The 27,216-nt window shown below is 44.8% G+C and overlaps 1 protein-coding gene across 1 annotated transcript in view; it reads left to right on the top strand.

The window, feature by feature from the left end:
- calcr (calcitonin receptor) overlaps nucleotides 1-27,216 on the top strand; it is a 403,965-nt gene that overhangs the window by 256,069 nt on the left and 120,680 nt on the right. The gene's annotated exons all lie outside the window — the stretch shown is intronic.

The raw sequence follows: 27,216 nt of genomic DNA, 5'->3' as shown, positions 1-27,216 counted from the left end.
AAGTTGCATTTTGTAAACCACATTCCATGGCCACAGGATTTCCCAAAGTGCTTCACAGCCAGAGTGACTTCTTGAATTGTAGGGCTGAATTTTGCAGGCCACCTGCGGGCAGGAAAGCAGATGGGTAGACTTGTAAAAAAGGGTGCTGTAGGAAAGGCTTGCACCCAGCATGAATTGATCCCTCATTAAACCAGTCTGAGCTAAACACTAAGGCCAGGATTTTCCAGCCCAGTCGTGGGCAGGACCCTGAGGCGGTGCCCCAGCCAGAAGCCCATTGACTAGTGATGGGCTTGACCCTGCGGGATTATGGCCAGTGAAAGGGGCGGTGCCTCTTTTCTGGGTCCCCAATGCAAACCAAAAGCCCCCACCACACTATTATTCCTCCCCAATCCTGCCCTGTCTAACATGTGACCCATGCCCTTTGCCAGGGGCCTGCCAGCTTGGTCCTGATGAGATTCCAGACTTCCTTGGGTTCTAGGGCATCCATAACTGTTCTTCCTCCTGGACTTCCTGCAGTGCCGGCAGTGGGTACCACTCCTGGTGGCACTGCTGGTACTGCAGAGCTGCCAGCCTCCGATTGGCCAACAGCTCTATGAGGCAGGACTTTCTCCTGGAGAGGGGAGGAGGTCTCACCTCAGGATAATTAAAGGCCCATCAGCCGTTAAATTAAAGCAAGGCAAACCAGCCAACCAGGGGCAAACTCATTCCTGAAATTCACGCTGGGGTCTGGAGAGACTGTCCTCAGCATATAACCCAGCCCAAAGCCACCATCTTATTGTAGAAAATGCAGCAGTCTGTTTGTGGACAGCAAGGTTCCACAGCAGCAATTCAATATGTTACCAGATTATATGGGAATCAGTACATTGCAGGTCACAGTACAGTTGGAATATAGAATAAAACCCCTTGCCTTCAAAATAGTCTCCAATTCCTGCAATGACAATGACAAGGATGGTAATGCAACTAACTGATCAACTCAAACCCCAGCACAGATTGTCATTCACTTGCACCTACCTCAGTTGCCTGAGTTTCATCAGTTTCATGGGCAGGATTGTTGGGCCCCACTGATTTTGGAATTGGAGGTGGACTGGCTCCAAAATAAACGGTGCCAGCTGCCATGACGGTTCCCCAATACCATTTGCACACAAGGCGGGCAGCCAGTTAGGCTCATTAAGAGTCTTTTTAATGATAGAAACAAAAATCTGTGCATGCCAAGAGATCTAACAAAATGGCACTCTACATAGTTGATTGAATTGAACACAGGTCCTTGGCACCTTCATTCCATTCACAGGCATTTGGTTATTAAGCTTCTTGCCGTCTTTTCTGGGCTTCCTCTTGGACATGCAAGCTCTTTAGTGCCACCAGAAGTATAAAGCCAGCTAAATGACCAGTAGTTTAAAGGAGGCCAACCAGAATTTTCTAGCTTGGCTCCCAGTTTCCTGACACAACAGGAGGCAGTTTAATTGTCTGGAGGCATGCATCGAGAGACAGACTGGTAATCAGCACTCCAGCAAGGCCTAAAGGCCCTCCCTGTCTGCCTGGGAGCAGGTAAAGCCAAAGGCTGTCCTGTAGAGGAATTCCTCACCTCCCCACCCCATGTACTGTGGTGGCCTGGCTGTTTCTTCTGATTTTTAATTCAATTTTTAAAAAAGTTATTAATGGGTACCTTCATACAAACCTTCGAAATAGGAGCAGAGGTAGACCATTCGGCCCGTCGATCCTGCTCCACAATGCAACAAGATCATGGCTGATCTGTTTGTATTACTAATTCCACATTCCTATCTACCCCCAATAACCTTTGATTCCCTTGCCTAACAGGAATCTATCTACCTCTGTCATATTCAATGACCCTGCCTCCACCGCCTTTTGAGGTAGAGAGTTCCAAAGTCGCACAACTCTCAAAGAAATACATTTCTCCTCATCAAGAATGCCCCCTACTTTTAAAACAGTGCCCCCTAGTCCTGGACTTACTCAGAAGAGGAAACATAATTTCCACGTCCACCTTGTCAAGATCGTTCAGGATCTTATGTACTTCAATCATGTTGAAATGCTATCTCAGTTACCATTGATCCTGACATATAAGTAGACCTTTGAAGTTTTGAAAAATCCTTCCAAAATCATTGGTTGACTTATACGCCTAGTGTTGATGTAGATGGGCGCTATTTTGAAATGTAGAAAAGAAATAACACGTGTCACATTTTATTTAATGAAACAATTCTCCTAGGATAGTTTGAAGCACAAAACATAGACCAGAATTTTTAGCTCACTGGGCGGGCGTGTGCCCAACATGACCGACTGTAAAATGACGCGCGATGATGTCATTTGCGAGCATCCCGACGTCATCGCGCACTTGCACACTATTTCAGTTGGTGGGCAAGCACCAGAGTCGGCAGCACACCCACCGATAAATAAAAGGCCTATTAAGGCCATTAAAGTTATAATTGAAAGAAATTTTTGCTGCCCCTACAGTTGGTGGGCAGGCGAAAAGGTCAAGCCTCCTTTGCATTTTTTAAGAAATTTCATTCACAGGCGAGATGAGGTTTCCAACCAGAAATAAAAATAAAATAAAAATGTTACCATTTCATTTATATGTCCCTGCTCATGTGACAGAATCACAATTTTCATGTTTTAAACTGTTCATCTTCCTGAGGTAGCTCTGTGCCTTAGGGAGCTTTCCCTGTGTGCGCCTGCACGAAGTTCATGCTTGGCATCCTCTCCCCCGCCCACACAGGCAGTGCTGAGCGCTGCCACTCACGTTTCACACTAAGCAGGTCTTACTTGGCCCGCCAGCGTGAAATCACGGTCCGTGGGTGGCGGACAGCTTCCTGCCCACCCCGCCAAGCCTGCTCAATGAGGTAAAAATCCATCTCATAATGTTTTAAAAACAGTCAAATTCATCGTCTTCAACATCCAACGCAAGGAGTTCATAGAGTTCATCCTGAGTCACTTTGGCTATGGAATCAGTATTAGGATCCAACTCCAAATCAGCTTTCGGGTTCATAATCATCAGTCCACAGCAAATCATCTTCTCCTCCATCCATTGAACTTGATTTCAGCATTTTTTGAACAAACCGACGACACCTTGTGCACTAACAGCATCCCACGATTTGATGACAAAACTACACAAAACATCAAGCTGGATTTTTCTGTGTTAACTATCCACTTATTCTGTTAAGCACAGGGGATGTAGCTCAAATGTCCTCAAATAATTTTGAGATTTCTGGCTACCAAACTGAATTACATGCCCCAGCATGACACTTTGAAATGTCCAGGTGTCCCCTGTGTATTCTTTAAAGGATCTCGAATCTAAGGACTCTCAGTATGATCAGTTGTGTCTCTCATTGTAGGTTAACAAGTCATCCACGATACTGAAACGTCTGTGTTGCTTGAAGTACTATTTTAGGATGAGATCATTTGGAACATATTCTGGCCATCGACTTTTGCCAGTGTTCTCTTATTTTAACACGTTCTTCAACTGTTTTCTGTGCTTGCCATATTTTGTTCAGCTTCCGTGTAATTGCTGGTAGGAATTTTGTAGTCAGTGAGCTTTATGACTACATCCTCAATAAGATTTATGTCCTCCTGTGCAGGCTTACCAACAGGAATGTATAACAATGCATCTGCTGTACTTTGTTGTTTGCCTTGTACATTTTTGTCTGGTCCTTTCATCTGCTGTTCCAGGGAAATCTCCTGTCTGGTTTCCTCAAGGTTTTCCAATCCAACTCCTTTAAAGTTGAGTTGTAGATCTATGCAAGCTTTCCAGCTTAACAGTGAACATTCTTGATTGTGGATTTCATGCAAAATTTCTGTGATTTTTCTTCCTTGGTGCTGGAGTTCAGCAGCCAACTGTCCCTTGACTTTCAGCTGAATGCCTCCTGGCCTGTGGAGTCTTATGGTTGGGGTATGTCTGGTTTTAACCACATTTCTGTATCTGAAAGAATTGAAACTCCTAGAACAGTGCCTAATTAAAGTTTGTTTTATGTTAATTGACCATAATATCTGCACTCCAACAGTTCCCATTTGATCCTGTAATTTGACCCAAGAATGGCACTTCGGGTTCTCTTTTCTCCTTCTACTTGAATGTCTTAAACTTCTTGAATGGTATTTGGCCGTTTGTCCATTAATTGTTTTGTTAAGAGCTGTTTGCTGTGGCAAACTGATTTGAAATTGTGCCTCTCTTCTTGCAACAATGGCACTCCATATTTTTGGATTTTTGGAGGGGCATTCTTCACGCTAATGCAGTCTTTTCCCGCCACAACGAGAATACTGAATAATGGTGGCTCGGTTTGGGGTTAGGTGTGCTGCAATTTCTATGTACTGTACTGGACTGTATCAACCTTTTTTTCAATGAGATTTCTTTTTCACCTCGAACAAAGATTTTGTTTTGCTTTCTCTCTTCTGCCTGCCTTGTTCCCTGCACAGGCTATGATCGTCCCTTGACTGCAAAAAATCCAATTATGTCTCTTCTAAGACTCCCAGAACAGTGAAATCCTGAATTAATTTTCCTTCCAGGGCTCCATGTTCCAAAATTTCCACTATCAATATAGCTCATTAATATAGTAATCTATGCTTTCTTCTGGTCTTTGGGCTTGCCTATTAAATTTTGCCTTCTCTATTGTGATGTTTGTCTGATGACTAAAATAAATATCAAATGATTTGATAACTTCTTCATATATCATTGTGTCTTTGTTTATGTCCTGTAAGACCATTACATCATCTACACTACTGCCTATGGCATAGAGTAAGGTATTGACCTGCTCCTTGCTCATCTTCTCTAATCTCCCTTCTCTCAATTTAATTGTGTCCTCATTTTATAAACACCCCACAGAAACTGAAGATGCCCAATCCAGTTTATGCTTTACCTTTAAAACTGCAGGATAATTGGCCTCTTTCATCCATCTCCCTGTCTTACTTTAAACTATGAGCTCAAAGGTTTACACATCTAGTTGTTTGTATGATACCCACAAAGCTGAGTCTTTCCCATAGTCCCCAGTCTTGCCCCTCAATCTCTTTATTTTCTTCCTTTAACTCACAGAAAAGCAAATGGTTTCTTACACCCAGGTCCACTGTCTTTAACTCAACCAGGAGATTAAAGGTTACATGCTCCCCAAATGATACTCACAATATCCCAGTTCCTATTCACATCTGAAGCGCTGACCAGACAGCCAAGGGAAAAATATAACTTTCTGACATGTTGGCCTATGAACTGTTGTACAGTAAAGGGCAGGAAAGGTATTCCTTTCTTGTACCCTTCTGTACATGTGTTCAAAACCTGTGGCAAACAATGATTGGTTACTCCTGGATGAAACATGCCCTTCCTCCTCCAGCTACCTGCTCCCTGTTGTGCGCGAGCTTGGCCTGAAAGAAGGGGTGAGCCAGTGTTAGAGTAATGAGAGGTTTTGAGGGTGTTTTGTGAAGGTGGAATGCTGATGTTATTGGTGTGTGAAGGATGGCAACATGTGAGCAGGTGAAGGCACTAATCATGAGTAGAGTAGCAGGCACAGCATGCTGCAGTACCAGCAGAAGGCGGTGAAAATATGTGTGCTGAACTAATTGGAGAAGATTCCTGGGAGGAAGGAAATGGAAGGGAGGGAGGAGCTCCAGAAAATTATAATCACCAGGAAGTGGTATTGAGCAAATTGTTGGGGCTGTGGGCTGACAAATCCCCAGGTCTGGAATGGACTTCATCCTAAGGTCTTGAAAGAAGTGACTAGTGAGATAATTGGTGCACTGATTTTAATTTTCCAAAGTTCAGGGAAGGTTCCATTAGATTAGAAAATAGCAAATGTAACACCGTTATTCAAAAAGGGAGAGAGACAGAAAGCAGGAAACTATAGGCCAATTAGCCTAAAATCTATCATACAGAAAATGTTGAAAGCTATTATTAAAGATGTTATAGCAGGGCACTTAGAAAAAAATCAAGGTAACCAGGCAGAGTCAACATGGATTTGAGAAAGGAAAATCATGTTAAACCAATTAATTAGAGCTCTTTGAAGTAGTCACATCTGCTGTGGATAAAGTGGAACCAGTGGATGTATTGTACTTAGATTTCCAGAAGGCATTTGAGAAAGTGCCACATCAAAGGTTATTGTGGAAAATAAAATTTCATGGTATGGGGGTAACATATTGGCATGGATAGAACATTAGCTAGCTAACAGGAAGCAGCGAGTTAGCATAAATGGGTCTGTTTCTGGTTGGCAGGATGTGGCGAGTGGTGTGCCACAGGGATCAGTGCTGGGGAATCAACTTTTTACAAGGTATATAAATGATTTGGATGAAGGGAATGAAGGAATGGTTGCTAAATTTACTGATAACACAATGGTAGGTAGGAAAGTAAATTGTGAAGAGGACATAAGGAGGCTACGAAGTGACATAAATAGGTTAAGTGAGTGGACAAAGATCTGGCAAATAGTGTGTAATATGGGCAAATGTGAAATTGTTCATTTTGGCGGGAAGAATAAAAAAGAAGCTCATTATCTAAATGGTGAGAGATTGCAGAGCTTTGAGATTTAGGGGGATCTGAGTGTCCTCGTATGCAGATAAAGCAAGTAATTAGGAAAGCTAATAGAATGTTATAATTTATTGTGAGGGGAATTGATTACAAAAGTAGGGGGGCTAGCTTCAGTTGTACAGAGCACTGGTGAGTCCATGTCTGCAGAATTGTGTACATTTTGGTGTCTTTATTTAAGGAGAGATGTAAATGTGTTAGAAGCAGCTCAGAGAAGGTTTACTAGACTACTACCAGGAAAGGGCGGTTTGACAGATTAGGCTTTTATCCATTGGAATTTATAAGAATAATAGGTGACTTGATTGAAACCTTTAAGGTACTCAGGGGTCTTGACAGAATGGATGTGGAGAATCTAGAACTAGGGTTCATTTTTTTAAAAATAAAGGGTCGCTCATTTAAGACAGAGCTGAGGCGAAATTTTTTCCTCTCAGAGGGTAGTGAGCCTTTGGAACTCTCTTCTTCATTGGAACTCTCTTCCTCAAATGATGGTGGAAGCAGAGTCTTTGAATATTTTTAAGGCAGAGCTAGACAGATTCTTGATCAGCAAGGGAGTGAAAGGTTATCGGGGGTAGGCAGAAATGTGGGGTTGAGGTTGTAATCAGATCAGCCATGATCTTATTGATGGCGGAGCAGGCTTGAGGGGCCAAGTGGCCTACTCCTGCTCCTAATTCATATGTTTGTGTGAAAAGATGTGTAGTTAATGCTGGAGCAGAAGGTAGTATGGGGCTGAGCAAAAAGAAATAAGAGCTATGAGTTAGGAGGCTTGTTTGGTTAGCCTAGTAAGGTAATTGAACTTGTTCCTGCATTGTCTTAGGGTGGTGCTTCTAACACTGACCCACTCTGCCACCTCTCTCATATGCTTGGCAGTTTGCCTTGATATCGTCCTGCCGATATGTGAAGGATAGGAGAAGTATCTCCTCCTGCTGATCTCATCCACTGATGTTTCCACTGCAGTATCAGAAAAAAATAGGGCCCCTGCAGCCTCTCCAGCACCTGTCATCATCAACAAACTTCAATGACCGTTTCCTGTAGAAAAATGCACCTCACCTTTAAGAGATGCCGACTGTCCTTAAATAGGTTCAGCAATGCATGGACACTCCCATTGGTTGAGCTACAAATGAACAGCATGAGTGGTGCTAGCAGCCTATCTATTTAGGGACCAATTTGTGCCCTTAGCTGTGTCCACATGATCAGGTTACGTTTTGAGTACAGCACCTATTCTGCACCTAAAAGTGGCCAAAAATTAATTTCTAACCCCCTAATCTATGCAGAAATTTTGCACCAAAAATAATTTTGAGCTCCGACCCAATTTGTTACCTTTCAAAGTATGAAGAAAAACATTCTCTGAGCCAAAGACACAGCAAGGACAAAGGTTTCAGCAAAATGTCTGAAGCTCGAGTATTGAGATTCAGACAGTCAACTTCATTACCTGGTGTATGTTTACTAACCCTTCTAGAATTCAAACTGAAACTACCATCAGAGAACCTGATTTACAATACAGCCGTTCTGTAAAAACCTGCTACTCTCTTCAAAAGTTAAGATTTTAATGGACCTAACAGGTCAAATGAAACTCTCGGTAGATTTGATGTAATGAAATACGAGCAAGCCTCATCGTTTGGGTTTGTATATTTTTTCTATAATAGTAAAAAGTGAAGCTGTTTAATAAAAATAACAATTCAAAATAACTATTTTAAGCATGTGTATTTTAGCCTTTACTACAAAGGAATTTGAGTATAAGACAGAGGTTCCCAAACCGTGGGTTGTATTTGGGTCACAAGGTTCGAGGCTGTAATGGTGGCTTTGGAGCAGCCTAATGGAACTCTTGCCATGGGCTGCTATGATTTACAACTCCCCAGTGTGCTCTGTGGAAAGAGGCTGGCTGGTTATTGTGAGATCTGTTGGAGCTGGCCTCCATTTTGCTACCTCGAGTTTGATCCAGCAGTATTCACCAAGCTGCCCTTGGGCCATTTGTCTCCCCTGCATCGCTAGCGTCATCTCCCTCCTGCTCGCTACCTCTGCTGGTCCTTCACTCGCTTTCTCTACTCCCAGCACCCCTCCCCTAAGCCCACACTCAGAGTGAGAGTTTGGGAAAGGGAAGCAAGGAGTTGGGAAGGACAGAAAGCAGGAGGGAAATGGCAAACGGTAGGGAGATGGTGACTGAAAAGTTGGCAAGCAGGAGGAATGTGGCAAGCTTTGGTATCATGGGGAGGACAGAGGAATTCTCTCTCGGTTGCTGGGGACCAATTCACGCAAAGCTCAAAGCCCTCAAAATGTTATCGTAGCTCCACCCCACTCCCCCTCTCCACATTCCCGCCTACTCCCAATAACCTTTGACTCCCTTGTTAGTCAAGAATTCATCTGTCTCTGCTTTAAAAATATTCAATGACCCAGCCTCTTTCGCTATCTGGGGAAGAGAATTCCAAAGACTCACAACCCTCAGGGAGAAAAAAAATTCTCCTAATTTCTGTCTTAAATGGGAAACCCTGCATTTTTAAACTGTGTCCTCTAGTTCTAGTGTTTCCCACAAGGGGAAACATCCTGTCAGTATCCACCCTGTCAAGTCCCCTCAGGATCTTATATGTTTCAGTAAGATGTTCTTTTAATATATTAGTGGAGCCAATGGAGTTCCCATATGGGAATTTTCAATCTTAAATTAAATATATATGCCAATGAATAGTTGAATTAAAAACATACTCATTGCACTCTGGAATGTAACAGCCCATGAATTGTGCTCTGTCTTGCTCTTCTAGACTGTAAACCTTAGTGACTAGCATTGAATGTCAGATGCATTTCCAAAGGATGAAAATGCATGGCTATGGATGGGCAAGCCAGACATTTTCACAGTCTGTCTGAAGCAGAGGTGAGCCAGAAAACCTTCTTTCATTAATGAGCCAAATACCCAACCAAAATGAAAGAACTGGACTTCAGTGTCCCCGGAGGGAAAGTTCCCTGTAAGGCTTAAGAGATGAGAAATTTAAAGAAGTTTTGCTAACTACCATTAATTTAGCTTCATGTAGCTTCTAAATTAAAGTAACCCACATCTCTTTATATTGCACTGAGGTCAAATGAGATTCTCAAATAATTAAGGAGCCAGTCCCAAAATGAACTTAATACCTTTTCACTTTTCATTTCATTTTAGTTTTTTTGAGAGAAAATGCACAACAAGCAATAATTTATGACAATTTATTCACGCACAAAGATCAGAATAATACATCATGTCAGCAAAAGTCAAATTCAGAAACAGCTGGAAGTCCCAATTCTTGTGAAAAAAAATTCCAAAGTGCAAAATGTAAATTAGAGAATTTCCATAAAATAAATATATACCTGTGGCTGCAGCTATATGTTTCAAAAAAAAATGAAAAAGGAAAGATTTTGAACTTTGCCATTATGAATATTCAGTATCAAATCAGCTGCTTCATTATTTGCAGTGTCAAAGGATACTACAATTCGGCCTAAAATCAATGGCTGCAAAATTTGTCTCCATAGTGGCTGCATGTGCACTATGGGGGCCATAACCTTGTCAAATAGCACCTGTTAATAACCACTCCAAAACATTTCCAGCTGAATATGCATTCAGCTCACAAATAACCCCCACTAGCATTATTTAAAGGCATCGGCATGGAACTTCCGGGTGAAGTATTGTTGACTACCTTTTGCTGGTACAGTAAGGTTTTGTTTATTCATTCAGGGGAAATGGGCTTCACTGGCTGGGCCATGTTCACTGTTGTTGGCGACATTTATAAAAGTATTTGGATTCAGAAGGGAGTGGTGCTGGACTTTGACAAGGATGGCAAACAAGTTTGAAGGTCTGTCAGGAGAAAGTCTGCTTTGAATAATGGGGTCAATAATTGCAGTTCCTCTTGGATGGCAGTACAACAGGGACATGGGGCAGAGACAGTAGGGAGGGGAAGCAGTATGCAGAGGGAGGAAGAGAAAGGCTTTTAGTAAAAGGCTGTACCCACCAAGGGTCTTCAGAGGTCACACCTCCTCCCTCCACCTCAGTCAGAAGCAGTATCCAAGGTGGCTATGTTTCATCCAAGAGGTGTTCACTGACCTGCAGCACTTCTTATAATGGGAAGTACAACCACAGAGCAGAGGGAGGACGGCACTGCCAGTGATCTTGAAGATCACTGTGGCCCTCAGTGGCTAAACCAGCAAATCTTTCCAAGCAGGAGCATGCAACATATCACAATTCATTGTGAAATGCTGCATCTGGGAAGTGACACAGGCCTTGTGTGCCAGGTGAAAGGAACTCAGAGTCATCTCTGTTACCAGAGAAAAGCAGGAGGGGTGATCATGTGGTTTAACCAAACTACCAGGATTCTCAATGGTGCAGGGAGCCATCAGATACATATACATTACTCTTTGGGCCCTATATATTAACAGGGAAATGTATTACAATTGCAAGGGGTAGTTCTGCCTGAATGCACAGTTGGTGCATGATCATCATTTCAGTGAATGCCCACTAGACTGGCAGCAGCCATTATCCTTTCATCCGGCTTGTCAGCCGCACTCACATGTATGAGCTATCACCATACACCAGAGGATGATTTCTTTATGACAAGGGCTGTTCGTTCTCGACCTACCTCATGCTTCCCCTCTGGACTGGATGTACACAATGAGAAAGAGGGCCATGCTGCCACCAAGAAAGTCCTTAGTGTTTTGAAATAACGGTTCCATTGCCTGGACTACTTTTGGGAGTCCCTACAGCACTCTCTTGAGAGGATCTTCAAGTGTGTGCTATTTTGTTGCACACTCCACAACCTTGCTTTCATGGGGGTACGGCCCTCCTGATCAGGCCTTCAGCTGGCACCTTGGGGGGAGGAGGAAGAGGAGAGCAGGAGGAGGAATGGAGGAAGAAGAGGAAGATGAGGAGGAAGGGAGGGAGAGGAAGAGAAGGAGGAAGATGAGCAGGAGGGAGAGGAGAGGAGGAGGAGGGGAAGGGGAAGAGGAGGCTGAGGAAGAGGTATCCAGGACCCCTTTGCTCCAGGTGAGCTGTCCGTGAGCAGCTATTCAGACTCCTAAAATCTCATTCTCACATCACTGCTGTTCCACAATTCCCCACCTTTCCATCTCTGCCACAGGCTCTTGGACACAATCCTGAAATGAAAGACACCACAACGAAGTAAAAATTCCGTAACAAACTTTACCCAACAAGTCTTCCAATAATATGAAATGAACTGTTTACCCCATGCATTCACTTAGTACCTGCCTTATAGGTTATTTCCTAGTGTTCCTATGTAGTGCTTGCTATTCCAGTGCCTGCAGCATAGCTGGTGGAAGGTTGCTGACTGTGGGAGATGACAGATGACCTTTTAGGCTGTCCTTGAACAGAATTGGGTCTAGAAGACCTGATTTTGGAATGCACCACCTCAGAATGGGTGGTAGCAGTCAGGGCTGGATGGCTGGCAGGCAACAACAAGAGCACTGGTAGAGTGGCAGTGTTGGGAGCAGGGTTGACTTATGAAGATAGGTTGGACAGACTGGGCTTTTTTCCACTGGAGTTTGGAAGAGTGAGGGGTGACTTCATCAAGGTATATAAGATCCTGAATGGTCTTCACAACGTGGACATGGAAAGGATGTTTCCTCTTGCGGCTGAGTTAAGAACTAGGGGGCACTGTTTTTAAATTAGGGGTTGCCCTTGTAGGACAGAGATGAGGAGAATTTTTTTCTTTCAGAGGGTTGTGCAACTTTGGAACTCTCTGCCTCAGAAGGCAGTGGGAGCGCGGTCACTGAATATTTTAAAAGCAGAGCAGCAAGGGAATCAAAGGTTATTGGGGGTAGAGTAGAATGTGGAACTCAAAGCACAAACAGATCAGCCATGGTCTTATTGAATGATGGAGCAGGGTCAAGGTGCTGAATGGCCTACTTCTGCTCCTATTTGTATGTTTGTGTGAATCCTGAGAGACAACAGCAGATTTGTGCTCCACAGAGCCACCACCACTCCTCTAGGGCAGCACCTCGACATTTCTAATATGCTGTTAGAGGACAAATTGCTAGATTGTGAGATCTGCCTGTCCTTCTGGGCACTGGCACCCACAGCCATGATAGCAACAGTCTGAACCTTCATGGCAACAAGCAAGGCTTGGATGACGATAAACGTGGGTCTCATAACCTCAGTCTATGCCACAGAGAACAATTTCTGGGATCCTCCAAATTGCTAGGTGCTTTTGTTTATCACAAATGCACCAATCATATGACAAGGATTGGTAAAGCAATAATGGGAGACCTTTATTTGAAGATAAGACTATATACAGACAATGAAAACTGGGAGGCTAAGCAGACTTGTCTGACGCGTAGGTTTGCTGTGTCCTGTCTACAGATTATACATCACATCCTGTCTCATGGTAGATACTGATAGCAGTTTAAGATACACTCCTCAGAGGTAAATGTACATCACACCACATCATAACACAATGAGGACTCCATCTTTGAAACTATGGGCGGAATAGTCTCAGATTTGCATTAAGTGCCATAGCGGGCGGGTACAATGACGTTTTACCCGCCGGCCACAATGACGGCTTTTCATGCTGTATCATCCCAAATCTGCCACATTAATTGTGCATTCCTGGGAAACATGCCGTTTATGTGGCAGGCAGGCTGTTATTCGCCTCGCTGCTTCATCATGCTGGACGCCATATTTAAAGTCCAGCCACATGGACAACTCTCTGTGCTTCCAACCCATGACTGCTGCAAAGAAGACAGGATGGCCCCGAAAGGCAAAAAGACTACAGCCCCCAGGTTCAATGACGTGTCTCTCGAGTGCCTTTTGGATGCAATGGAGGCTTGCTGTCCTCTATCCCCGCTCCCTCCACAGGATGCACAACAACCTCACTAATCCAGCTTGGGAGGTGGTGGCAATGGTAGTCAAGGCCAATGCCCTGCAAAAGAGGACAGCCACCCAGTGCCACTACAGGATGAATGGTCCCATCATTCTGCCAAGGTAATTCACTCTTCTCATCACTCTCAACTCACACATTCACAAACCCATCACACATCCACAGGGTTCTCACACCTCAATGGACAAGACCACTAACTCTCACACACACCCTCACATCTCCATCAAGCTCATATCCTTTTCAGCTCGCATCCTCATCTTGTCCATGGCACCGCTCACCACACAAACATTCCACAAAGTGCCTTGGGTTCACACTTTCTCCATCTGTTTTCATGCAGAAGAAACCTGCTAACATCGGTAGGAAGAGATCCCAGACCAGGGGTTGAGTGGCCCACATTAGGCCCCTCACCCACTTTGAGGAGTGCACCATCACACTGACTGGTGAGGACATGGACCCTGCCTGTGATGAGGGAGAGGTCAGCGGCAGATACCCTTATAAGGGTCCTGCACCACACCATCCCTTCCTCACTGCAAATGTGAGTGTCCTCTCTCCTGCTTTTGACTCTGCTAACATGTACTACTTATCTCTACTTTAGTTCACCAGCACAGAGACACGCACCTTGGTGGACCTAGATCTAGAGCAGGCTCGGGTTCACAATCTGGTGGTCACCGCACGGGCATGTGTCTGCTGGAAGAAGAGGCAGGTTCAGCTGAGCTCCCCGGCACTCGGAGGACTGCTGAGGAAGAGGCATCTGTGAGGCTCGAGTCAGATGACAAGCCTCTAGGTTTGGGCTTCCAATTCATCCTAGAGTCAGCAGAAGGTGTGGGAACCTCGATCAGAGCTGTTGGAAGCCCTCAGCATAGTGGCACACAAGTCGGAGAAATGTGTCCACCTCCTCTCTGATGAAGTGGTGTCAATACGTGTGTGTGGAGGTCTCCATAGGGAAGATGGTGGATGCCATGGGGACCATTATCCCGCAGAACACAGAGATGTGCACAGACCCGCACTCCATCGCAGGAGCCATGGCTGAGTTCCTGCAGTGGCAACGCAAGAGGGAAACGGGGCACTTTGGCATCTTTCCAGGTGCTCCTTTCTCAAGGAGTCAGGCCGGGGCACCTGAAGGGAGGAGGAGTGGCAGCTGCAAACCCCTGAGTCATCCACTCAGCAGTCTCAGATGCTATCCTCTCCCTCTTGTCCCTTTTGCCTGTGATCCCCTAAACCTCGTCCTCTGTCACCGTAGAGGGAGCAGCTGGCCAAAGAGTGATTCTGGAAGAAGTGTATGTGTGTGTGTGGCAGGCCCTTTTGAAGCCTTGCGCAAGCACTCTGCCACGCACATGGTTCCTTCGCATATCATACCCACCTCAATGTCCTGAGCATTTTGAACTGTGCCTGCTAGTGTTTACTTTCAGTTGTCCATCTGAGCTGACCTGCATCTCCATCTACCCATTGATCACAATCCCATGCAGCACCTGATCTCACCCACCATGACTGTCATTTCACTTTCAATTTGCACAACATGGTCTGGATTCAGTTTCTCGTGTGCTCCTCCATCTTTCCCGTCCCCCAGTTCACCCATTTCTTTTCCCCCATCATAGTTGACACTCCCGGCATCACCTTCCAACTCCCCTCCGTGATCTACCAGCCACAACCCTTTTCCTTTGGAGGTGTCCAGGTGAACGTGCACGTTCTATTCTTCCCAAAAATCCCACCACCATCCACATTCAGCTCCCTGACCTCCTCCGAGTTCCCACCAACCACCATCATTATCCCTTCTACCGCTACCATCGAACCCTCAGCCTCCCACCCAACTGCCTCACTCTGCCCTTGGGCTTGGGGAGATGTCCTGGAGGGTTGGGAGGATTAAGGTTGGGGAAGGGGTTCCAGAGGTGGAAGGGGTTCCAGAGGGGAAAGGAGTTTGCAGATGGATATATATAGGTTAGATGAGTGGGCAAAAATCTGGCAGATGGAGTATAATGTGGGAAAATGTGAAGCTGTTCACTTTGGCAGGAAGAATAAAAAAGCACAGTATTCATTAAATGGAGAATGACTGCAGAACTCTGAGATGCAGAGGGATCTAACTGTTCTCGTGCATGAGTCACAAAAAGTTAGCATACAGGTACAGCACGTAATCAAAAAGGCTAATGGAATACTATCCTTTATTACAAGAGGGATTGAACATAAAAGTAAAGATGTTATGTTTCAGTTGTACAGGGCATTGGTGAGATCACATCTCAAGTATTGTGTGCAGTTTTGCTCTCCTTATTCAAGGAAAGATATAAATGCATTGCAGGTAGTTCCGAGAAGGTTTACTAGGTTGATACCTGGAATGAATAGGTTGTCTTATAAGGATAGGTTGGAAAGGCTTGGTTTCTTTCCAGTGGAATTTAGAAGACTTAGGGGTGACCTGATTGACATATGCAAGATGCTGAATGGTCTTGACAAAGTGGACGTGGAAAGGATGTTTCCTCTTGTGGGTGAGTCCAGAACTAGGGGCCACTGTTTTAAAATTAGGGTTTGCCCTTTTAGGACAGAGATGAGCAGAAGACTTTTCTCTAAGAGGATTGTGTGACTTTGGAACTCTGCCTTAGAAAGCAGTGGAAGCAGGGTCATTGAATATTTTTAAGGCAGAGGTAGATAGATACTTGTTAGGCAAGGGAATGAAAGGTTCTTGGGGGTAGATAGGAATGTGAAACTCGAAACACAAACAGATCAGCCATGATCGTTTTGAATGGCGGAGCTGGCTCAAGGTACTGAATGACCTACTTCTGCTCCTATTTCATATGTTTTTCTTCTCTTATATCTTGGTGCTGGTCACCTTGTACTCACATTGCAGTGCCTTGCTGGATCTCATGGAGAGCCATGGAGTAATTCACCGGTGTGATCCAGGACAAACACATCTGCAGTAAGTGTTTGTGGTAGCGGACTTAGGCTCCGAGTTATTGAGCTGGAGGCCAAACTACAGACACTGCAGTATATCAGGGAGGGGACAAGTTAATTGGACATTTTATTCCAGGAGGGGTTACACTCCTTACGATTTGATCAGGGACAGGAGGGTGTGACAGCAAGTGAGGCAGATAAGAGGACCCAAAGAGCAGGAGTGCAGGAGCCTCACCCTTTGCAATTGCCTAACAGGTTTGAGGTGTCTTCAGCTTTTATGAATGAAAATGGGGGTTGCAGGGCGGATGAACTAACTAGCCATGGCACCATGGTACAGGAAGCCATTCAAGGCAGGGGGGGTGGGGAGTTACAAGGAACGTAATGATAGTAGGGGACTGTATAGTTAAAGGGATTGACACCATTCTCTGCAGCAAAGAGTGCTCTGAAGAGTCATATGGACTCAAAATGTTAGCTCTGTTTTTCTCTCCAGAGATGCTGTTAGGCCTGTTGAGTTTTAACAGCATTTTCTGTTTTTGTTTTGCATGAGTCCAGACGGTTGTCTTGCCTGCCCAGTGCCAGAGTTTGGGACATCTGCTCGGGGCTAGACAGGACCTTGCAGTGGGAGGGGGGATGACCCAGTCATCACGGTCCATGTTGATACCAACAACATAGACAAGATAAAGAAGGACGTTCAGCGTGGTCAGTACGAGGAGCTTGGCACCAAATTAAGAAGCAGAACCTTAAAGGTAATAATCTCTGGAATATTACCTAAACCACGTGCAAATTGGCATAGGCCAAATCAGATTAGGGAGATGAATGCGAGGCTCAAAGCCTGGTGTGGGAGAAGTGGGTTCTGGTTCATGGGGCACTGGTACCAACACTGGGGAAAGTGGGATATGTACACCTGAACCATGCTGGGACCGGTGTTCTTGCGAGCTGCATAACTAGGGAAGTAGAGAGGGTTTTAAACTAAGTAGTGGAGGCAGGGATACAAATTTCAGAAGATGTGGTGGATCAAAGAGTAGAGACAAGGGAAAATAGAATGTTATTATTACGGGAAATGAAAAACAGACCGTGACAGGAATTGATAGAGAGTACAAATCTACCAGTAAATTCACAGAACAAACCAGAGGTTATAAAAAGAATAAAAGGATCAAGCTGAAGGCTCGGTATCTGAATGCGTGAAGCATTCAAAACAAAATAGATGAACTGAGAGCGCACATAGAAATAAATAAGTATGATTTGATAGCCATTACAAAGACATGGCTGCAGGAGGACATGGATTGGGACCTGAATATTAAGCTGTATAGGACATTTAGGAAGACAGGAAGTGAGGAAAAGGTGGCTCTGTTAGTTAATGATAGCAATAGCACAATATATGGAGCATAAAGGGAGAAATAATGGGAGCTTATCAGAAAGGTATTGCAATAATCATGGGAGATTTTACTCTGCATATAGGTTGGAAAAATCAGATGGGCATAGGTAACTTAGATGAAGAGTTCATAGAATGTTTCCAGGATAGTTTTGAAGAACAGCATGTCCTGGAGCCAAGCAGAGAGCAGGCTGTACTAGACCTGGTATTGTGCAACTAGATGGGATTAATTCATGACCTCATAGTAAAGGTACCTCTAGGTAGCAGCAACCATAATGTGATTGAATTTTATATTCAGTTGGAGGGAGAGAGGTGTAAGACCGAGACTATGTTCTTAAACTTAAGTAAGGGCAATTATGAGGGCATTAAAGCAGAGCTAGCTAAAGCAAATTGGCAAATTAGATTAAGGGATAGGTCAATTGAGATGCAGTGGCTAACTTTTAAGGGGACATTTCAGAATACACAGAATAGATACATTCCAGTGAATAAGAAAATGCCCAAGGGAGGGCCACACCATCCGTGGTTAACTAGAAACATTAAAGATAGTATCTAAATTGAAGTACAAGTATACAATTGTGTAAAGATAGGTGGTGGCCAGAAGACTGGACAGAATACAAGGAACAGCAAAGGATAACTAAAATTAATAAGGACAGAAAAATTTGAGTTTGAGAAAAAGCTAGCCAAAAATTTCAAAACAGATAGTAAGAGTTTCTATAAATATTTAAAAAAGAAATGAGTTAACAAAAAGAGCATTGGTCCTACAGAAAGTGAGTCTGGAGAAATGATAATGGAAAACAAGGAAATGGCAGATGAATTGAACAGTATCTTGCATCAGTCTTTACTATAGAGGATATAAGTAACATCCCAGACCTAGCTAGAAATCAGGAAATAGAAGGTAGGGAGGAACTCAGGAGAATTACAATCACCAGAGAAGTGGTCCTGAATAAATTGTTGGAGCTGCGGGCTGACAAGTGGCTGGGCCCTGATGGACTTTGTCCTAGGGTCTTAAAGAAGTGGCTTGTGAGCTAGTTGGTCCATTTGTTTTAATTTTCCTAAACTCCCTAGATTTGGGGAAGATCCCATATGATTGGAAGATAGCAAATGTAGCTCCGTTATTCAAAAAGGGAAGCAGACAGGAGGCAAGAAACTACAGAGCCGCTAACAACATGTTATAGGGGGAAGCTATTGTTAAATAAGCTATAGCAGGGCACTTAGATAATTTCAAGGTAATCAGGCAGAGTCAACATGATGTTGTGAAAGGAAAATCACATTTAACCCACTTATTTGAGTTCTTTGAAGAAGTAACCTGCGTTGTGGATAAAGGGGAACTGGTGGGTGTACTGTACTTAGATTTGTAGCTGGCATTTGATAAAGTGCCACATCAAAGGTTATTGCAGAAACTAAAAGCTCATGGTAATGGGGGGCAACATATTGGCATGGATACAAGATTGGCTGGCAAACAAGAAGCAAAGAGTAGGCATAAATGGGTATTTTTCAGGTTTGCAAGATGTAACGAGAGGTGTGCCACAGGGATATGCTGGGACCTCAACTGTTTACAATTTATACAAATGACATGTATGAAGGGATGGATGGGGTGGTTTCCAAGTTTGCTGAAGACACAAAGATAGGTAGGAAAGTAAGTTATGAAAAGAAGATAAGAAGGCTACAAAAAGATATAGATACATTAAGTGAGTGGGCAAGGATCTGGCAAAAAGAGTATAATGTGGGGAAAATGTGAACTGATCCATTTTTGCAGGAAGAATAAAAGAGAAGCATATTATCTAAATGGTGAGAGGTTGCAGAGCTCTGAGATGCAGAGGGATCTGGGTGTGTTTGTGCACAAATCGCAAAAAGCAAGTATGCAGTACAACATGTAATTAGGAAAGCTAGTAGAATTTTCTTTTTGAGAATAGTTTTTTTTGTTCATTCATGGGATGTGAGCTTCATTGGCTGGGCCAGCATTTATTGCTCATCCCTAGTTGCCCTTGAGAAAGTGGTGGTGAGCTGCCTTTTTGAACCGCTGCAGTCCATGTGGTATAGGTACACCCGCAGTGCTGTTAGGAAGGGAGTTCCAGGATTTTGACCCAGTGACAGTGAAGGAAGGCAATATATTTCCAAGTTAGGATGGTGAGTGACTTGGAGGGGGATTTCCAAGGGGTGGTGTTCCCATCTATCTTCTGCCCTTGTCCTTCTAGATGGTAGTGGTCGTGGGATGGAAGGTGCTATCTAAGGAGCCTTTTGAATTCCTGCAGTGCCTCTTGTAGATGGTACACACTGCTACTACTGTGCGTCGGTGGTGGAGGGAGTGAATGTTTGTTGATGTAGTGTCAATCAAGTGGGCTGCTTTGTCCTGGATGGTGTCAAGCTTTTTGAGTGTTGTGGCAGCTGCACTCATCCAGACAAGTGGGGAGTATTCCATCACACTCCTGACTTGTGTCTTGTAGATGGTGGACAGGCTTTGGGGAGTCAAGAGGTGGTTTACTCGTCTAACGATTCCTAGCCCCTGACCTGCTCTTGTAGCCATCATATTTATATGGCTAGTCCAGTTCAGTTTCTGGTCAATGGTAACACCCTGGATGTTGATAGTGGGGGATTCAGTGATGATGATGCCATTGAACATCAAGAGGCGATGGTTGGATTCTCTCTTATTGGAGATGGTCATTGCCTGACACTTGTGTGGCATGAATGTTACTTGCCACTTGTCAGTCCAAGCCTGGGTATTGTCCAGGTCTTACTGCATTTGGACATAGACTGCTTCAGTATCTGAAGAATCAGAAATGGTGCTTAACATTGTGAAATCATCAGAGAACATCCCTATTTCTGGCCTTATGATGGAAGGAAGTTCACTGATAAAGCAGCTGAAGATGGTTGGGCCTAGGACACTACCCTGAGGAGCTCCTGCGGTGATGTCCTGGAACTGAGATGACTGACCTCCAACAACCACAACCATCTTCCTTTGTGCTAGGTATGACTTGAACCAGTGGAGTGTTTTCCCCCTGATTTTCATTGACTGCAGTTTTGCTAGAGCTCCTTGATGCCACACTCGGTCAAATGTGGCCTTGATGTCAAGGGCAGTCACATTCACCTCACCTTGGGAGTTCAGCTCTTTTGTCCATGTTTCAGCCAAGGTTGTAATGAGGTCAGGAGCTGAGTGGCCTTAGTGGAACCCAAACTGTGCATTAGTGAGCAAGTTATTGCTAAGCAAGTGCTGCTTGATAGCACTGTTGATGACCTCTTCCATTACTTTACTGATGGTGGAGAGCAGACTGATGGGGCGGTAATTGGCCGGGTTGGATTTGTTCTGCATTTTGTGTACAGGACAAAGCTGGGCAATTTTCCACATAGCTGGGTAGATGCCAGTGTTGTAGCTGTACTGGAACAGCTTGGCTAAGGGTGTGGCATGTTCTGGAGCACAAGGCTTCAGTACTATTGCCAGAATATTGTCAAGGCCCATAGCCTTTGCAGTATCCAGTGCCTTCAGCCCTTTTGTGCTATCACATGGAGTGAATCGAATTGGCTGAAAACTGGCATCTGTGATGCTGAGGACCTCCAGAGGAGGCTGAAATGGATCATCCACTTGGCACTTCTGTCTGAAGATTGTAGCAAATGCTTCAGCCTTATCTTTTGCACTGCTGTGCTGGGCTCCTCCATCACTGAGGATGGGCATATTTTTGGAGACTCCTGAGTGAGTTTAATTGTCCAACAGCATTCACTACTAGATGTGGCAGAGCTTAGAGCTGAATCGCTGGTCATGGGATTGCTTCGCCCTGTCTATCACTTGCAGCTTATACTGTTTGGCATGCAAGTAGTCCTGTGCTATGCTATAGCTTCAACTGGTTGACATTTCATTTTTAGGTATGCTGTTGCTGCTCCTGGCATGCCCTCCTGCACTCTTCATTGAACCATGGTTGATCCCCAGGCTTGGTGGTAATGGTAGAGTAGGGGATATGCTGGGCCTTGAGGTTACAGATTGTGTTCGAGTACAATTCTGCTGCTGCTGATGGCCCACAGCACCTCATGAATACCCAGTCTCGAGTTGCTAGATCTGTTCGAATTCTATCCCATGTCGCACGGTGGTAGTGCCACACAACACGATGTAGGGTATCCACAATGTGAAGACCGGACTTCGTCTCCACAATGACTGTGCAGTGGTCGTTCTTACCAATACTGTCATAGACAGAGGTCAAGTATGTTCTTCCCTCTTGTTGTTTCCCTCACCATCTGTTGCAGACCCTATCTTGCAGCTATATCATTTAAGACTCGGCCAGCTCGGTCAGTAGTGGTGCTACCGAGCCACTCTTGGTGATGAACATTGAAGTCCCCCACCCAGTGTACATTCTGCACCCTTGCCACCCTCAGTGCTTCCTCCAAGTGGTGTTCAACACGGAGGAGCACTGATTCATCAGCTGAGGGAGGGAAGCACGTGCTAATCAGCAGGAGTTTTCCTTGCCCATGTTTGGACTGATGCCTTGAGACTTCATAAGGTCCGGAGTCAATGTTGAGGACTCCCAAGGCAACTCCATCCAACTGTCGGTGGGACAGGACATACCCAGGAATGGTGATGGTGGTGTCTGGGACATTATCTGTAAGATATGATTCCGTGAGGATGACTGTTTCACACTGTTGCTTGACTAGTCTGTGAGACAGCTCTCCCAATTTTGGCGCTAGCCCCCAAATATTAGTAAGGAGGACTTTGCAGGGTTGATAGTTGCCATTGTCATTTCTGGTGCCTAGGTCGATGCCAGGTGGACTGTCCGGTTTCATTCCTTTTTTCTGACTTTGTAGCAGTTTTTTACAATGGCTTGCTAGGCCATTTCAGAGGGCATTTCAGAGGTCAACCACATTGCTATGGGTCTGGAGTCACATGTAGGCCAGACCAGGTAAGGATGACAGATTTCCTTCCCTGAAGGATATTAGCGAACCATATGGGTTTTTACAACAATTGACAGTGGTTTCATTATCATTGTTAGACTTTTAATTCCAAATTTCTACTGAATTCAAATTCCACCATCTGCTGTGGCGGGATTCAAACCCGAGTCCTTAGAGCATTACCCTGGATTTCTGGATTATTTATTGTGAGGGGAATTGAGTACAAAAGTAGGGAGGTTATGCTTCACTTATACAGAGCAAAAATGAGACCACATCTGGTGTACTGTGTACAGTATTGGGCTCCTTATTTAAAGATGGATATAAATGCGTTGGAAACAGTTCAGAGAAGGTTTACCAGACTGGTACCTGGAATGGGCAGGTTGTCTAATGAGAATAGGTTGGACAGGCTGGGCTTGTATCCACTGGAGTTTAGAAATGTAAGAGGCAATTTGATTGAAACATATAAGATCCTGAGGGGTCTTGACAGGATGGATGTGGAGAGGATGTTTCCTCTTGTAGGAGAATCTAGAACTAGGGGCCACTAAAACGGAAATGAGGAGAAATATTTTCTCCCAGAGGGTCATGAGTTTTTAGAACTCTCTTCCTGAAAAGGTGGTGGAAACAGTCTTTGAATATTTTTAAGGCAAGGGTGGATAGAATGTTGGTAAGCAAGGAGGTGATAAGTTATTGGGGTTAGGCAGGATACAGATTTGAGGTTGCTATCAGATCAGTCATGACCTTATTAAATGGTGGAGCAGGCTTGAGGGGCGGAATAGCCTACTCCTGCTCCTTGTTTATATGTTGTATGACCCTCTGTGACTATAAACTCTTCAGAACATTCTTTACATTGCCTCTGTCTAATCTTTCTGCCAAAATGCATCACCTCACGCTTCTCGGTATTAAATTCCATTTGCCACTTGTCTGCTCATTCCCTAGCCTATCTATGTCTTCTTGCAGTCAATAAGTATTATCCTTACTACTTGCAACTCCTCTGAGGTTGGTATCATTGGCAAATTTCAAAATGTTATTCTGTATTCCAATATCTAAAGCTTTCATATATATTACAAATATATAGTGGTCCTAGCACTGACCCTTGAGAACATCACTGTTTACTATCTTCCAGTCTGAAAAATAACCATTTACGATGACTTGCTGTTTTCAGTCCTGAAGCCAATTTTTTTTTTTTATCCAAGTTGACACTAACCCTCCTATTCCATGAGCTGCAATTTTGTTCACCAGCCTTTAATGCAGAACTGCGCAGATTTGGGGCTGGTTGCCAGGAGTGCTATGCAGAACTTTTATATGATATGAAAACCAGATAGTTGAATTTATGTCTTGAATAAACATTGCTTTAGCTCATAAACAAATTCTAACATAATACTCAATTCATATCACTTCAGATGCCTTTTCCCTGTGGGTATGATGTCCCTAGCTGGGACTGCAGTAACAAAGGGTATTTGTTGTTATGAAATTTATTAGCGAGCATTGCATTGAAGAGGTGGGCTAAGGTCTAATGGAGGTATTCAGCTCCTGACAGTCTAGTTTGGAATTTGATTTGCAGCAGTCCAGAAAATTGTTGGATTCATGCCAGTTAAGAGAGAGCTTGTAAGTCATTGCCAACTGAAAGCAAATAGTGAAGAAATCTGTTTTGGAAGTCTAATAATGAGCACATATCCATATTTTCTGATACTCTAGTTGAGGTGGGAGTGTGGGGGTGGGGAGGCGATGGAGTTGTGGGTATCTGTGTTGCCTGGCAACAAAAAGAGGCCAAATTCCTCAGAAAAATCTTTAGTTTTAGATTTTGCTCAAATCACAATGTTAAGATCTTTGAAATGCTTCCCCAATCAAACCTGTATAGCCATTAGTTTTATTTTTTTATCAACATTGCAGCATTTATGTCCTATTATAAAAGAAGTTTAAACTTTGATGAAAGATGATAATGTTGTGCTGGAGCTGGACTTGCTGCAGACCCCTCAGCCAGCTGGATTTTTGCCCTAATTCCAAACACAGACCCTTTCCAGGGCTCGGACCTCAGCTGTTGGAATGTTAGAGCAAATCCAATGTGCGAATTTACAAACACAGGTGGGTTCAGGTCAGGACAGCCACGAACACTTTAAGTGAACTCCTCCTGCCTAGTGCCCACTGCGACTGCAGTCATTAAATTGTTATGGTAATTAATTGGCAACTCAGAGGTCATGGGGTGGATATGACAGGAGGGGACAGATTACCCACCCCACCCCAACAAGCTAAAAATCCATCGGCAGCTCGCCAACCTTAAAGCTGGTTGCCCAACAGTATGATAAAGTGGGGACAGCCTTAATTACTTGAGAGTGCGACTTCCGTCCCTCAGAGACAAGCAGCCCCGCCCTCAAGAGCTGTCAGCCAATCTGATTGGTCGGCAGCTCTGCCATCCCAGAAGCACCAGAAGACTATAGTTGCCACTGCTGGGACTATAAGCAGTCCCAGATGGCAGATGTCTCCCGGACTTAAATGTAAGTCCGGGCATTTTGGATGTGCAGGGATTGGAGACCGTAGTAAGGGGTGGGGGCTGGCTGGCAGGGGCTTGGTGCGAAGGGTTTTAGAGGTACGAGGGAGGCACAAAGGGGTTAACCATCTTGGAGGAGGGGTCCCCAATGGGCACAGGGGAGCCCCTCCATGGAGGTAACCTCCATACCAACCTGTCAGCAGACCATGCAGTCAGAGCTGCCATGCAGACCGCCTTCCTTTCACCTTCCCCCACAGACCGAAAAGTTGCGGCAGAGTGCAGCTACTTGTCAACTTAAGAGTCTCAATTGATCCACAGATGGGCATGTTGCCTGACATTTTACCTGCCCCTGTACTATGGGGTCAGATCGTGGATGGGCAGGAAGGCGTTAGGCTGGCAACTCACTTTATTTTATGTGCCCCCTACACTGGCGGGAGGGCCATGAAATTTATCTCCATGAGTTCAAATCCCATCATAATAAATTATGAAGTTGAATTCATTAGTAACTCCTGCCACTGTCAAACAGGAAAAGGAAATGGTTCTCATCTGCCCACCACTGCACGGTTTCTCCAACAGTTTACATCACTATTATGGATTCCCTCCCCGCCATCTGCTTCCCAAAATCCCCCAGTCTCGTCTCTTTACTGCTCCGCCCTGCTACCTCCCGCCTGCGCCCTCCCACCACCAACTCTCTCCCACCCCTACCCCACAACTTTAAGAGAGCGATGAAGGGAACAGCAAAGAGAGGTGAACAACATGGAAGACAGGCAACTGGGGCATGAGGAAGCAATGAAGGCAGACAAGGTAAGAGGGAGGACGTGCAAAGGGAGGCTGACAATGGTGGTAGGGTGAGTGGAGCAGCAGGGAGTCAGGGCAGTGTTGTGTGTTCTTTCCTGTCTTTGTTTGATCTGCACCATTTTCAATTCAGGCAGCTGCCTGGGACTCACTGTCAACGATGTCACAGGTATTGAAGCTGATAAATCCCCAGGGCTTGCTAATCTACATGCCAAGGAAAATGCTAGAGCCTATTCTAAAGGATGTGATGGCAGGATAGTTGGAACATATCAGCAAGATTAGACAAAGTCAGCATGGATTTATGAAATGGAAATCATGTTTGACAAACCTACTGGAGTTTTTTGAGGACATAACTAGCAGAATGGATAAGGGAGAACCAGTGGATCTGGTGTATTTGGATTTTCAGAAAGCCTTTGAAACAGTCCCACATAAGGGACAGAATTTTACACCTTGCAGGTAGGCGCGCATCCGACTTGAATAGACGTGAAATAGCACGAGATGACATTGGGCAAGCCTCCTGATGTCATCCCACCAGCGAGCAATCTTCAGGTTGGTGGGCATGTGCGGGTGTTGGAGCTGCCTGCCAACAATTAAAAGGCCACTGAAGGCCATTGAAAAGCCAATTGTACTTGATTTTACGTTGCCTGAGCAATTTTGCGCTCATCGCATGGGCAAAACAGGCAGGCGGGTAGCCCACTTTTAATGCAACCTCACCCAAGGGCAGGATAAAAAGGATTGGCAGCATTGCCATTATGAGTAGTGCAGAGTTTAGGAGATCGTTTGCTGCTGGTTGCTTATTTGAATTTGACAGCTTTATCTTTGTCCTGAGCTTCATTCTTAACATTTCTAGGCTTCATTTCAGGACTCATTGGTGTCTCAAAGGCTCCCAGAGAATTTTGACCATGTGGACCCTTCCAGGTATCAGACAGCCTTCCATAACCCTGGTAATGGGGATTGTGCTCTCTGCTGGTGGTGCCTCCTCTGAGAAGGAAGAGAGGGGCAGAAGGGAGAGGAGGCCTGGTGACCCAATGCAGCTTCCAGCAGAGCAACCTCTGGGAGGAGAGGTGCAGGCACAGGGCCAGCAGGAAGTCCAAGGCATAAGGGATCGCATAAGATGCCATTATCCTGCTGCCAGGGTTTATAGGCAGCGATGCAGCTACCTCAACATGTCTGAGGTGCAATGCTGAAGGAGGCTCCTCCTCTCCAGGGAGACTGTGACCTCTATTTGTCCATTGGGCCTGAGATCACCTCCAACTGTTTGGATGGAACCCTCATGCCAGTGGCTCTGAACTCACAGTGGTCCTCAATTGCTACGCCTCCAGCTCTTTCCAGGGGTCAGCGGGGGAACTTTGTGGAGAGTCCCAATCAGCTGTCCACAGTTGCATCAAGCTGGTGACTGAAGCTCTGTTCAGGCAGGTAATAACATTTATTTACTTCTGAATGGATGAAGCCAGCCAGGCTGAGCGAGCCAGAG

The sequence above is a fragment of the Carcharodon carcharias genome, chromosome 3 (genome assembly GCF_017639515.1).
Source record: "Carcharodon carcharias isolate sCarCar2 chromosome 3, sCarCar2.pri, whole genome shotgun sequence".
Classification (NCBI taxonomy): domain Eukaryota; kingdom Metazoa; phylum Chordata; class Chondrichthyes; order Lamniformes; family Lamnidae; genus Carcharodon; species Carcharodon carcharias.
The sequence above is the reverse complement of the archived record's forward strand: the minus strand, read 5'-3'. Positions and strand labels throughout refer to the sequence as shown.